Source organism: Columba livia, chromosome 8 (genome assembly GCF_036013475.1).
Source record: "Columba livia isolate bColLiv1 breed racing homer chromosome 8, bColLiv1.pat.W.v2, whole genome shotgun sequence".
In the NCBI taxonomy this organism is placed as follows: Eukaryota; Metazoa; Chordata; class Aves; order Columbiformes; family Columbidae; genus Columba; species Columba livia.
This window is the reverse complement of record NC_088609.1, coordinates 12,960,215-12,975,836: the sequence shown is the minus strand read 5'-3', so window position 1 is coordinate 12,975,836 and position 15,622 is coordinate 12,960,215. Positions and strand designations below refer to the sequence as shown.

General features: G+C 41.1%; 1 protein-coding gene across 11 annotated transcripts in view; it reads right to left on the bottom strand.

Annotated features, from left to right (window-relative positions):
- Positions 1-15,622, bottom strand: part of DAB1 (DAB adaptor protein 1) — a 436,898-nt gene that overhangs the window by 394,335 nt on the left and 26,941 nt on the right. The window lies entirely within an intron of this gene.

The window sequence follows — 15,622 nt, the reverse complement described above, 5'->3', positions numbered from 1 at the left end:
CCCTGAAACTGCATGTTGCTGCACCTCTAAGATGTATTTGTTTCTGACATGGAAAAGACGACACTGACATAAACAAAAACGGAACAAATACTTTGTTTTTCTTCCAAGAAAAAATTTTGTCTAGGAGAGCATGGCTATTCTACTTCGCATTTCATATTTTCTTGCTTGTGCAGTGCTGGAAGTAGAAGCATCTATTGGCATTTCTGTTCTCTCCTTCTCCTCCTGCCCCCACAAAACCCCACGAAATATTGTTCATTTAAAAACACAAATCCAAGACGGGAATTATTTGAATCACCTGTTCCTCACCTACTGATGGTCTCTGATAGAACTGGGGGCTGTTATCTTTCATTTATTCATTTCTTCTTTCAGGGCACAAGCAACGAGAATCACCACAACCCATAACATTAGCAGTATTTGAGTCTACCTTGTCTGACACTTGAATTTCAGGTGACACAGAGAATTTGAAAGTGATTTACTGGAGTTTTGAAAAGCTAAAAGGGGTTAAAATTGGCTATTCCTATCATGGAATCTCATGCTGGTATAAAATGTCTTGAAAGGATGACTGAGAGAAGCAAGAACCCCTTGTGTATCAGTCAATATTTGCTTTGTATTGAGACTTTAATGCTACTTTTATCTCCACAAAGTTGTCTTTGAGGTCAAGACTCCCCTTCGCTCAGGTTTGGGAAGCCACAGAGCACATTCAGAAACGCCGAGTAAAGCACAGGGGAAAATGAGGTTTATTTAACAGCACCGGCTTTCCTAAGCTAACAGCCCTGACCTGGCAAACACAGGCGCTTCTGAGAGGCCAAACAGTATCTCTGACAGCATGTCCCTTTCTTCTGACACACATTCCTATTGCACTTCATTACAGAACATCTCAAGAACACCTTGCAAAACAGGTTACTATGTTAGGGTTCCCGTCTTTGTCTAATGAACACCAAGTATTCAAATAGCTCTAAAAATATATTCAGAATGAAGCTGATTCCCAATGTAGCAGCTCCTTATCTGCCACCCTCAATGCGCAGGTAACACAGAAAGCTCAGGTGTGACCTGCGCAATGTGCCTTGAACAAGCAAGTTTGATCCAACATGGAAATCACCATGTTAGAACTACCTAAACTCTTCAGAGAAAATGCATCAATCCATATACTTAAACAAAAACATTAAAAACACACTATTTTTTTAAAAAAAAAAAAGAGACAGACATCCTCAGCTAAAATTCAGCTATAGGACATGACATTTTCTTTAGTGAGTCAGACTAAGCAATTAGCCAGAATTAACACAGAATAAGTCGTTTCAGGCAGTTCACCTGCTCCTCAGAGTTTAGGTTTCTCAGTTGTGTGTCATTTTATCGTCATATTTGCCAAATTTTCAAATTTGTTTTTCCAACTGACTACCTAAGAAACAGCAAAACAGACTGTACCAAAACAGCTGCGAAATGAACATAATAAATCAAAAAAACCAAAAGGTTACTTTCTTGTCCTATCCAGTTCTGTAACCTACACCGCTCCTAGGCTTTGCCTGCAAAAAGCAGATAAAACAATACAGAGAACAAAAAATAGCACCCAAGAAACACAAAAAAATAAAAACAAAAACTTGAGGCAGTTTTTAATGTACGGCACTCATGTCACAGCACAAATCCTGCTGTTTGTTACAGGGGTTCTAGAGTGATGAAATCTCCACAAGACATCAACTATCTCCAACAGAAACATAAAAACATTAAACTTGGATGCAAAGCATGTTTGTGACTTTTTTTTTTTCAAAGAATTTTAGATGGCTTCATTCACTTAATATAGTTTCAAAGCATTCACGTTCTTTCAGTAGCACAAGATAATGGCCTATATCCAGAAGAAAAAAAAAGCAAGCAGTACATCACTGGGCTAACATTTCTTTTCCATTTTGTGATACAATTCACTATAGCCAGTTAGCTCCCTTCTGAATCCAGAAAGGAAACACTGTGGTGAATCAGAAAACAACATGAAATGAAAACAAAGGGGAAAAATCACTTATATGAAAATATAAAGACAACACATTTGAAAAACACTGAAGCATAACATAGTAAATTAAAGATATGTGTAAGTAATGGAAGAAAATGCTCTGTCAGAGATAAGCAGTTTGACATTCCCTGTTGCCACATGAAACAGAGCTCACGGATATAAATCTGAGCAGCTTTCGATCAAACAATGTCAACCTTATTTTGCTTTTGCTGCAATTAAGAGAAGCAGCTGCGTCCACACAGGGCTGCTGGCACCTCTGAGATTTCTGGTACCAGTTGGTTTTATTAACAAATTGAATTCACAGACAAGCCCCATGTTACTATGGGGCTTTTACAAGTTCTTCTGCCACGCAGACCATCACCATCATCTTCAGATCAATCACAGAATCGTTTGGGTTGGAAGAGACCTTCAAGATCATCGAGTCCAACCATGAACTACCTCTAGCAAGCTACTGCTCAGGGGATTCTGACTTTATACAATAGTCACATTTTCTGATAGCAAAAGCTTCTGTCGTCTCTGTTCCTAAAACGGATTTTGTTGCTATTACAAATTGAATTTCTGGTTGGCGGCATTTATTTTATTATAAATTTCAGAGGCTATTTTCTTTCACGCTTTGAGTCTATGCCTGTTCAACCTAATACATTTCCATGCCACAGAGCTGAGTAGAGCAGCTGCCAACCAACACGTGAGACAGCCCAGTCCAGTGAGCGTATAGAGACGTGAAGCAGCAAGAAATACAGAGAAGTTTGATATGTGTCGGAGGAGCAGGCAGGGTTGGCCTAAATCACTAGTTACTACAAATCTCTGCTCTTTTAGCAGGCTTTTGCTGATAAATATCAGCTTAATCCTAAAACCGGATGCTTCAATTACGGGATTAACGTCAATCGACGCACAGAATAACGGAAAGTAGAGCTGCTTTCCTAACAGAGGTGCTAAATCGGTGTCTCATTGCTGGTTCTGGAGGCAGGCTGGCCACCCCGCATGTGCTCAGATTCCTGTGCTGGAATAGTGGGTTTTCTAAACAAGAAAAGCACAGAATTCATTGCAAAGTCTTTTAATATTACTTGGGTGGTTTGGGGGTGAAATGCAAGGGGGTGAAGAGTCCATCTGTATCCAGTGCTCCTTCCAACAGACAAACAGGAGAAGAGAGAACCCAAAAGAGGGACTGGCAGCACTAGAGCTCAGCACTCCGCAGGAGATGGGCTTTTTAAATCCTCTCTTTTTATTCTTAAAACAAAGATCCTCCTCATGGTTCTGTATTCCAAAGGTACAACTTAGTGAACCACTACATCAGTCAAGAAACGCAGAGTAACTGCGGTAACACCACAGAGAAACTCTCCCTAGAAAATGATTCCTTTCTCTCGAGGGCCAAGGACTCATCCACCAACAGAAAACTAAAACATGAACAGAAAAAACTGAAAAAGCACCTGAAATAGAGGGGACCTTTAATTAAGGAGGGGAACAGTGCTTCCCATATCACACTTTTTTCTCTTTTTCACTTTTTTTTTCTTTTTTAATGCATCTGTTGGAAATGGAACCTATTTCCAACCAATGCATCAGACCCCAATGCGCATTTGTTGGCTGGATCCTGTGTCCTTACTCAAAACAACACATCAATGCTGTATACTGTCTGAATGTTTTGCTGAGGAATCCAACATGTGCTACAGACATACAATAGCTCATGGTAATAAGAGGAAAGTACCATTTAGATTCAATCCTCAGGAAATTTAATAACCCAGAATTAGAAAAGTCTAACTCATTTGACAGCACTTCTTTAAAAAGATATATTATAACCTCAAAGTACACACACGCTGCAAGGTTTTTAAGACTCTTATAAAGACAAACCCACACACTGAAGTTGACTGTGAAAGGTGAGTACACAAGTCCCACCAAAGGGCAGGCGGGATCTCCTGCCCACCCTCCCAAACCCAGTCCCACGCTCCTGCACCGCCTAGTTCTGGCAGCTGTGCTTCACTTCCAGACTTCAAAGGCCCCTTTCAGAAAGAAAAACAGGACAAAAATAAACACTTCAAGCCCTACCCCTTTGCTTGCAGGACATTAACATGACAAAGGTGCCCTGTGCTCTTTGTGAAGGGCCAAGCAGCAGCGAAGAGGGTCAGGTTCACCTTCAAATTTCTGGATAAACACCCTGCCCTGGAGTGTGAATGGACACACAAAGCCAAATAGGAGCCTTTAGGGTGCTGGATATATACATATATATATATATGTATGTGAAGTCTCCAAAAGTGCATGACAATAATGAGCTTGCACAATCTCTGGTAAATTAATTCAATAGCTAAAAGAATTTACAATCCTACAGAGATACTGGAGTGGTAAAAATGGATAAGCAATGCTGCTTAGGATATTTTTACGCCCCCTCTTCCCCCCCAAAAAAAAAAAAAGTCAGAGGGGAAAGGAACATGTTGGAAAAGACAGATTTTCACAAATATTTGTATTTGAATTGCTGATGAACTCTTCCTGCTGTTATTTTTATTAATGTTTTAATTATATATGCAATATACTTCATGAATAACTGAAAATATAGAGGAGTTACAATATTTTACAAGCTAGAGAGACAGTTATATAGCCAACTACAAATATACTTCCTTTCTGTTAAGGAAACAAAATACACTGGGACCATGACCTTTTACGCAATGTATTTAAAAGCGAGGATGTGATGGAGTAGTTCTCCTGAGCTCAGGCTAAAACTGATGTTGCCATCTGCAGAGCAATATTTCACTCCATGTCTTCAGGGTTTTTTTTAAGATATACCGGTAAACTGAAAACACAATTAACATAGAATGGGGCAGTAAGTTTTTATTGGGACATTATAACTTTTGGGATATGCTCAAGATCTCCTGTCCTAGGACAAGAGCTATTTTTTCCAAAAAACCCTCTAAAATGAGCAAAATTTTAAACATACGCTGTGCAGTGACCCGGTAAGGCAAGTCTTTCTGCAGTGAGCCAAACCAGAAGCCCTAATCATAATGCTACAAATGCATATTAAAGCAGTATTTTGAGAGCCTGTTCAATATGTAGGTGAGCTCAGGACATACCTTACATAGCAGAACAGTTGAGTACATTCTTCTTGAGTTTTAGTCAGCCCAAAGCAGTCTAGTTGGCTCGAGAAGAAGCAGTCAGTGAGTCCATCGCATCAATCAGACGGTACAATAACCCCGCCGCACTTAATGCCCACATGGAATTAGACCCCTGCTGCTCTCATCCAGTTTTCCCAACCTCGTATGAACACACGAGATGTTGTCACGTTCAGGACACTGAACCCATTTGAGCTGCAGGCCTTGAGGTCTGCTGGACACTTACTGTGTTGACCCTTCTGAACAGCACATAATGAAATCTTTATTATAATTTCCTTTCAACCCGCACTGCTAAAAAAATTTGTCAGCTGCTTGAGAATGGTCTCTGTTTTTCTGTCCCTGCTTCTGGCAATCTAAGTAGCTGTCATCACTGTAGGAACAGCCTGCTTGATAAGATTATAATTTTGTTTACATTGTGCTATAGGATGCCACACTGACTACAGCGCAACGAAAATGGCAATCGACAGCATGCGATGTGCATTTCCAGTAAAATGCATAGTATCTCCCTTTATTCCTTCCTCAGAACTGCCTGATGTTCTTAAAGGAAAAAAAAAAAAAGAAAGGATTTAACATATTTCTTTGCTGGAATGGATGGCAGTAAAACCTGTAATGGCCTTTTGTGGCACCAAACCTAAAATGCAGAGCATTCAGAAAACAGCTATTTGTTGAAGCAGGAAATGCAATACCAAGACTACAAATCACTTTTTACATGTAGAAAACTGGAAGTAAATCTGGGCAACGCCTACCTCTCTACCAAAGGTAGAGCTCCCAGTTTTCAACTAGGAGTGGCCAACTTTCCTTTGCTGTGCGGTTGCAAGTTAAAGGCCTTTCTGCATCTCATCTTCATCCTCTGTAAAATGGAGATATGGATACATATATTAAGAGAGGGTCACGAAGCTCTCTTAGTACATGAGACTGTAAATCTACTAAGGAAGCCTACCAATACTTTTACAGCAGTCAGTTGGGTTAGTTTAAATTTGTGTTTGATTAGCAAAGTGCTCTGGGCCAGACACAATATTCGCAGAATTCCCGATGCAGCATGGCAAAATTTAACAATTATAATGGTAGTAATATGTATTTGGTCTTAGCCATTAGCTGTTCGGAAAATGGGTCAACAATAACACAGCTGTATAGCTACAGGATTTCTCTACCTCACAAGTAAATGCTGCAGAAAAGGGCAGCAAGGAACATGAACAAGATTTCTATTATGTTTAGCGTGATCACTGCTGTTTTTCCCTTCTTAGTAAGCAAAATATTTTTATATACCGTTTTCTAACTCTCTTCAGAAATGAATTTCTCAGCTGTATTCTGTTCTCTCCCCTCTATGAAAGGTTGGTCAGAGCTGGCATACGTGGTCCCAGGAGCAAAGCTGAATCCAGGACTTAGGACTGGAAGAAGCACAACCAAACGGCAACATAATGAACCCTTCAGCAGCGCAAGTGCACAAAACGGGTATTTCACGCTAATAATTGATGACTTATCAAGGCAGGTTACTGAGTGATTTTACATCCAGAGTCAGCACTACCAAGCCCCATCAGTAGGTAGAAGAGAGCAAGGAAAGAAGGAGCAAATTTCTGCGGTAGGTTTGCAGGTCTCCGTGTGGGAGGTGAGTGCACGGACCCTGCTCAGAAACAGAGGGGTCTGCGCACAACCACCCACCACGCTGGGGAAGAGCGCGGCTGCTCCTCTGCCCGGCCAGCGGAACGGAAAACTCCATCTCGGAGTCTGACAAGACAAATTGTGGAATTTATCTTTCTCAGACTGGATTGTCCTCCATGTAATGGGAACAAAAGGCAATATCAACAAAAGAAAAAGCCGCGTTAAAGTCCTTTTCGGTGGATAGAAAAGGAAGTGGTCATACATCAACATGCTAAGTCAGCGCACAACACATCACTTAGGTCTGGAGGTTCAGCTCAAGCCTTATTGACCCACACAACAGTCACTGCACAAGACCTTGAAGCACAGCTGAGGGCTTAAACAGCAGGACATGCAACCACCGAATAACAACAAATAAAAGCACAAACAAGAAATGCTTGTCCTTTCATAACATAAAGCCCCCAGCTTTATGTAGCTCAGGCAAAATTTTTAAAGAGCACATTATTGCAGATGACAACGGTGTTTTGTTACTTGAGGACAATTGGAAGTGTCAGAATTTATTAAGGTATAAACGTCAAAATATTGTTTCTTCATTAACGGTATCAAAGCCTATGCTTGACTTAACGGTCGCAGTTTTAAGGATTCATCAATGTCATTCATTTGAAGTCTGCCAAAGTACACATGTAATTTAGTCTGATTGTTTAGGAATATATTTCATCTAACTGCTGTTGTTCAAGAACAGAGTCAGGTGATTTTGGCTCAGTCTGCTTCTCCTAACAACTGGAAACAATAGTAACATGCATTATACTTTACTTCACCCGTTCAAAATCACAATGATTTAAACATTTTGATGAGCAAAAAATTGCTGAGACAGAAGCACCAAATTTCACATTTGAGAAGTCTGAACCTCCCCATTTGGAAATACCGGTACATTTCTCTGCAGCAGCAAACACAAAGTACTGAATTAGTTCCAGCTCGATTTCATGAAGCAAGTTAAGGAGAAACTAGAATCAGCATTTACCATGTGTCAGCAAATAGTGTTGCAAACATCACCACAGAAATCCAGTTACTCATAATAATACCGTCTTGTTCCTGAGAGAAAAAGAGCAATAACCTGTCACAACTGTGCTTTCCAGGCTCCCACTGGCCATATGCCAACACCTGCACAGACCAGACGCTGCATTTTGGGTGAAGCCATGTTTAATTGATTTTGCATTTTCAAGCTGATGGTTGCATATTACAAAATTAGGGCTACATTCTGGCCTTGTTCCCAATGAAGCGGCACATCCTGAGCCAAGAAGCAAGAGAGGGATGTGTAGGAATGTATTTTCAAACACAGCATCAGTCTGTCTTCACCCACCACCGTTAACAACATACAGGGAAAGGCACCACCAACAGCGTGTTTCACCACCAGCACTTTTTACCAGAAGAATGTACACACAGGAAGATCCCTGGCTGCGTATGTGTAAAACACCCTACTGAAATCTGCATCGACTGACTGTATGTGATTGTAAATCTTAGCAGAAAAGTTGACGCCAAACTGCAACAGAGTGGTGTGAAGCCAGGAGAACACAAGGCAAACCTCCCAGCCGTTATCTCAAATGATATTGGAAAAACAAAGGTGAGTACGTGTAATTGTAAAGGCAACTGAATGTTCTCCTTAAAATGCACACTAGGACAGAGCGTTATACTGATTCTCACAGCCAGACAGATGTGTGAATGTAAAGATACAGCCGACAGAAGTTATCAAGGGTGATACAGTGGAAGAGGGTCAGGTAGAACCATCCCACTCCCCACACCATTGACTGCACACAAAGCAGATGGCTTGCCACAGATGCACAAATAATTTCTCTGACCAAAATCAAGATGCCAAATTATCCTCCAAACCAATGGCAACTGGAGGACACACAAAATGACACCTTTGAAGCCAGCTGGCACACCCCGTCCCAGGCCTGGATGCAATCAGTGGCACAACGGGCACACAATTTTGCTTCCATCTGGTGTGGCTGGCACTGGTGGAGGTCACACAGAAGCTGAAGGAAGAGAGCGGGACTAAGATGAAGCAGTTGACTGATGACAAGGGAGAACTGAATGCAGGAGGCAAAAAATGGCCTGCAACCAATCAAGTGTGGCTGTACAGATGTGTCTCTTCAGCAGAGTCAATCAAGAGCGAGAAGGTGACAGAGATACCAAAACGGTTAAACAAATAGCTTCACATCGGCCTGCCCAGAGTCAGCATGAGATGGATAGATGCAGCTAAGAACCACTGACCTTAACAACACAGAAAGCAAGTGTTCTGGAAAATACACAGATAAGCCAAATCCACAACAGAAAGCTAAATACCAGTATGTGCTACCATTTGCATGCTAATCCATAAAGCCCAAGGTAAATGAACAGACAGACAAGTATTCTAAATGAGAGAAATGTCAGTACTGCAAATTTCAGGGCCTATTGGGAAGTGGTGAACAGAGGGACCCAAAACCCCCCCAACAAGAGTCCTCAATCTCTGACTTGTCAATGTGACATATCTTCAAGCAAAAAACCTGTCACTAGATCTTTTTTCCACCGTACCTCTCATTTCTCAATCCCTACACTGAGAACTGATCATATCTTTGGTCAATAAATACTCCTTACATGTTATTTTCAAAAAACAACCTTCAGGTTTTATCTACATCTGATCTGAGCCCTTAGCAGCAGTTCCCACAAACTTCTACAAAATCACCTCCTTATCTTTTTTAAGTCTTTCCTTGCAATGCCTTATAGAAGACTTTGTACAAGGTGCATGCTGAGGTTACCCCTTCTCCGAGTGATTCGTTTTGAGCGTTTACACGTGTCCATATAAGTGCATAAAACATCTCTCATATTGCATGACTCCCAGTGAGGGGAGACTTTATTTTCTCTCAATATTTATATAGAACAAATGCAACAAAGTCCTGCTCCACACTGAAGGGTCCTATCCATGATAGCAGGACAAATAATAAGCTAAAGGATTTAAGGGTACAAAAAGCAGTGTGCCCACAAGTACTCCAGTTTGACAGTGACCGGCTCTTCTCTTGCAGGGAGTATAGCAGAAATGCTAAAAGCGGCAAAAGGCCAAAACTGGGCAGCTCAGCACGAAGCCGTGTTTCCCGCGCATCACGATCAGCAGCGGTAGTTGTGAAAAAAATCAGAAGTCAAGAGGGACAGTCCAGCTGTAAAATGCTTAAGAAAGAAAAATGAGGAGGGCAGGACTCACAAGTCAAGGTTATCATCCAACATCACCAAAAATAGGAGCACATCTTGTCTCCTGTATTGCTGTCCCCTCAGAGCCCTGCAGGTCCAAGCACCAACCTGTTCCTCTTCACCTACTCCTCAGTTTATCCCAGCCTGACTGAAAAACCTGCCTTAATGCAATAATATTTTAAAGGCTGTTAAATACTGCAATCTCTATTAACAGATCATTATCATCCACAGTCCTAACGCCATTTAGCACTTCTGACCGGTTAGACAGCAAGTCCCACAAAACCAGACAGTTCATGGAGAGGTGTCCAGGTGCTGAAGAAAGCACTAAAAAGACACATGTTCTCCCAGGGCAGCTCTTCTGCCCACTGACATTTAAAAAGCAGCAAAAGTCGTCTTTCGTTGTTAGGCATAAGCTACTGACTGAAGGCAAATGTGCTTGTTTTCTGTCAACAATTCAAGTCTCTCTTCTTGTTTGGAAGAAAGGAAGGAGAGAGGATTATCCAGTTGAGGCCAGATAATCGCAAATCTTAGGGAGGGTGAGATTTTGTGAAATAGGGGGAAAACAAAAATTGGCCTGATACAAACATATTTACCTTTTAAAGTTATTTCCCCACAGAGTTTCAGATATGATAGGATTAAAATGTCAACACACGCAACCTCTGCTCTAGTGTCCTTCTCAAAATCTTATATGTAAATAAATCTTGAGCTCCCAATTCAGTGTATCCTAAGTGTGTTTAAGACTTTAAACCAGCCAAGAACTCCACACAATGGGCAACATGCTGTTATGAAACATAGAGTGTTTAGAAGTGTGATTTCTGAAAAACTTCACCAGACAAATCAGCATTAAAATGCCATTAACAGATGCAGCTAAAACCTTTCACAAAATTTCACTCCAGCTTAACTTTCAATTTTTTAAGTGATCTGTTTTGTCTTATGAGTCATATTTACTTTTCAAGTAAGAAGGAGCTGAGTTTTTGGGTTTATCTCATTTTTTTTTTTTCCATCAAAAAGTTCCCAGGAGCATGGGGCAAAAAGCAAGCAAAATGTGCAATGCAACATAAATACTCTCTTTCGTTCTCAAAACCAGTTTTCCTCCTGATCCTTCCACTCATCAAGGGTTCACTGTTCTAAGAGACTTCCAGTCCAACTTATGAAGAAAGCAAAAGGAGCTGTTCGTAAATTATTAACTTATTCAAGTTTTATCTTTGGAAATCAAACACAAATTAATTATCAAAATTATTTGCCTTTCCCTCCATCATGTTATTAGCACAACGCACAGGCAAGAACCTCCAACACAGCCCAATACCAGTTATAATTGTGTATATATCTATCAACAGCCAATTCTATTTTCATCTGCTACTGCGCATCGCACACATGTTATACAAAGCCAATTCTTACAGGTGGTTTTCTGTGGTCATTGCAGCTCCAATCGCATCTCGGACACAGGGATGGGATCGAGCAGACTGTGGCTCTTGGATGTCACTTGACAGAAAACACAAACCTGACTGACAGCACAGTAAGGCACGAGTTAATTCCCAAATGTCATATCTTTCCTTCTGAACTTGGTTTGTTTGCTGTATTTATTGTGGCAATGTCTTTTTCATTGTGTAAGTAACTGCCCTTGCCAAGTGCACTGCTTTCCCTCAGGCTACTTTAAATCTCTCTAAAAACCAAACAATGATCCTTATCTTAATATAAAGTATCTGCAAACAGCTGAGAGCAACACAGAAAAGCTTTAAATTGAGAGAGAAGGGTCACTGATGCAATAAGAGCACTTTGTCCCTAAATATAATGCAGATCAAAATTCAGTTTTGATCTAAAGCACAAGTTATTCACGCCTAGCCATGGAACATGTTCTGGTCCTGGTCCAGCAAAGCCCTTAAGTTTGCGATTAGCTCTTAGCCTGTGGTTCCAGGCTGCTGTGGGGCTGCCAAAAGCAGAAGCCAAGGGTCAAGCCCTCCATGCCCAACCATCATGTGCCACATTCCCACCAGCCAGTTTGGCACAGCAGAATCATAAAATCATTTTGGTTGGAAGAGACCCTCAGGGTCATCGAGTCCAACCATACCCTCACTCTAGCACTAAACCATGTCCCTAAGAACCTTGTCTAAACACCTCTTAAGCCCTTTCAGGGATGGTAACCACCACTGCCCTGGACAATCTGTTCCAATGCCTCACAACCCACTGTGTGAAATTTTTTTTCCTAATATCCAATCTAAGTCTCTCCTGGCGCAACTTGAGGCCATTTCCTCTTGTCCTATCACTTGCTACTTGGGAGAAGGGAACAACACCCTCTGTGCTACAACCTCCTTTCAGGTAGTTGTACACAGCGATAAGGTCTCCCCTCAGCCTCCTGTTCTCCAGGCTGAACAGCCCCAGTTCCCTCAAACGCTCCTCATAAGACTTGTGCTCCAGCCCCTCACCAGCTTTGTCGCCTCCTCTGCACTCTCTCCAGCACCTCAATGTCCTTCTTATGATGAGGGGCTCCAAACTGAACATAAATACCAGCCCCTGCTCTGAAAAGAGCCAGCAGTGCCACAGTGAGGCAAGTCACAATGGCCAGCAGGTCCCTGGCCAGCAGATTCCTGCCCAACCAGCCCACCCCTGCTAAGGCCTTTTTTCCTGATGAGTTGTTCACCTTTCCTAACCTTTTTCCCAGCATCCAGAACAAAGCCACAGCACCCTGACCCCTGCAAGGCTGGTCCTGCCTGTCATCCCCGGATTGATTTGTAGCACAGAGCCTGTCTCACTGTCTCACTTGTCCTATTCTCTTGGTCACACTTGGTCAGACCTGCCTACTCGCTGCCATCCATTGCCATATTTTTTTTTTTTAAATAACCCCCAATAAGCTGTTAGAAAAACCTGATTATGATCTGTTGTCTCCTTATTGAAAAATACCGCGGTATTGTTAAATAAATAAAATTTAAGCAGTAGCTGCCCAGGGAAGATGTGACATGCACAACTATTGCCTCATTATCACTGTTATCAAGACCAATGTCGTAACCTGAGAGGAGAGAAACTGCAACCACTAGCAAGTGTCTTAGCACACAGTGAGCGGCAAAGAGACTCAAGATGTGAGAACTAAAGGGACTGCACTCAGTGGCATTAGTTCACAACCATTTTAATTTCAGGTCTTTTAGACCATGCCACTGTTGATCAGCTAAGATTCTAAGGAGGGAACAACTGTCATTGGAAATGGAAGCAAACCATGTGGGGATTCGGTGCCTCCTTGGACACTGTTACGTTAAACTCCTCCCAACATAAGTGAAGACTTCGGTGTTCAAATTCCATTTCATGGCACTCCTTTAAGACTAGAAGAAAAATCATACTGACATTTAACTCGCACCCTGGAGCCAGTTAATCAGACATAGCAGGTGAGCAGAGCAGCGTTCAGAAAAACATGGGGGAAGGAGGGGAAAGAGCAACATCAACTGGAAATATTGCAACTGGGAACCTGGAGGAAATGGGGTGCAGGGAGACCCCAGGACAACAGGGATGTGCAGAGGAGGGAGACAGAGAGGCATGTATTCAGAGCACAGGGCAGCACAAGGAGAAGAAGAAAACTGAAACACAAAGAGAAAGAAATGTTCCTTGGTGGGGTAGGAAACATTGCTGCATGAGAGCAAGGGAAAGCAAAACAGAGAATGAGGATGCTGGAAGCATCACTGGAAACATCACCGAAAAAAAGAAAAGAAAAAAAAAAAAAAGCAAAAGGCGTTCATGATTTTCAAAACAGCATCCAGAAAATGCAAGAGAGGGAACAAAAAAGGATGAGGAAAAATAAAAAGGACCAGACGAAGCAAGCCCTAGGGAAGATGGGGAGTCTCAGGGAAAGATTTGACTTACAGAGCACTGGACCATAAGGCAAGAAACCCAGAGGAGAATAATAAAATGCTGTAAACTCAGAGAACCTTAATTCTGTCAAATACAGTGATAACCGACAGCAATGCTCGTTATATTGTAGTCACCATGTATTTTCAAGTAGTATGTGAATAATTATCACAGAATGCATTGAGGAAAGCATCATCATAAGCACTCATGTAAGGGGACAAATGCATTTCCCTGTAAAAATGCTTTGAAATTTCTTCCTCAACAGTTTCCTCTCACATAAAATGAGGCCTTTCAGATACTCACATTTCAGAACGTGGGAGAAGTTTTGTTTGTTTCTCCAAGCAATTCTAAATAATATAGCAACACCCCCAAATATTTCTTAAAGTGCTTTCCTTATTTCAGTTTAGGTGTAAAATTAACTCTGAAATAATAATAGCTTAAATGAAATGCATTAGTGTCACTTCGGGTTTGAAAGCATTTAGTAATAATAATATTGTAAGACTCAAGAATCTCATAGTGCTTTAGAACTCCACCATAACTACATATTGCAAACCTATTCATCTTTATATGGATTGCTACATTCTAACAAGTTCTTCCTGAAATCTACCTGAGCTCCCTGACACCACTGGCAGCTTTTTCCAAGAGAGTGAATGGATCTTTTAACAATTGTTTTTATTCCTCTTCACTGGAGAACTATGGAATATTACTAGTCCCAAATGAGAGTACAGAGGATGCTAGCATCAATATAATAGAAGTTAGAATTCTAATAGGATATTATCAAAATAATATTGTAAAATCTTTTTTGTTTCAGAGGGTTCTAAATATCTAAATCACTAATAGCATTCAGATCAGCTCTAAAATTTTAAATCAGCACATGCAAATTGTGCAAAAGCAATGATAACTAGCCCTAAACCTACAAATGTTTCTAATCTTTAGTACCTGGGGGTTGGATGTTCACAGAGACTCACGTAAAGCTCTGTGAGAAAGTGGCTCAAGGCTCAAAGTTGCCAAATCTCTTCTGATAAATGATCTCTGAAATAGCCACCATCAGCAGTAATATCAGAGATGCCATTGCTCTTACAGGACTAAATGGCAACAACGCTTGAACAACTGTAGGTGACAGTGAGCTGGGAAATGTGAGCAGAATCAGCAGAGAATGTATCGGCAAGTTTGAGACGAGGACATAATATACGAAACCTGAAACATGATGCAGTGCAGCCCTTTCTTTTTGTCCATTTTATTCTTCCTTCTAAAATACATGGAGTGAAAGTGTGAGGTGATAAAAGGCCAAGTATCTGTACTTCAGCCAGTTACAATGAATACAAGTAAAATACATTGTATTACTGGAAAGCCAGAAATATCAGAGGAGTATGACAGAAGCATGAGACGCTAAGACCAAGGAGCTTGTTCTTCTTTTCCTGTTGCACTAGAAAAATACTGGCTATTTCAGCAGATACCCCACTTTGATCCCATTCTGAATGCCACTCCTGAAAATATAGGGAAAATTCAAGTGGGGCTAAGGAGGAGCCCAAACAACTAAGTGATTTCAGAAGCATGGTCAACAAGGAAAGAATCAAGTTTTTTTTGTTTTTTTTTTTTTTCTTCTTTTTCTTCTCTTCCTGCAAAGTAAAGCCAAGATTAAGTTAAGGAGGTGCTAAGCATGATCCAAAAATGTCAAACAAGGCAGTAACATAAGAGAACATTCATCAGCTCTTCTCCGTACAACTGACGGGAGGACAAGCGGTAGAAAGAATTAGGTATTAGAAAAATGAAAGTGTTGTTAACTGTAAGAGTGGTGAAGACCCAGAACAGGCTGTCTAGGGAAGATGAGAAATCAATATCCAAGGTTTAAAAAGAGGTTAGACAGACTGTCAGCTTCTGG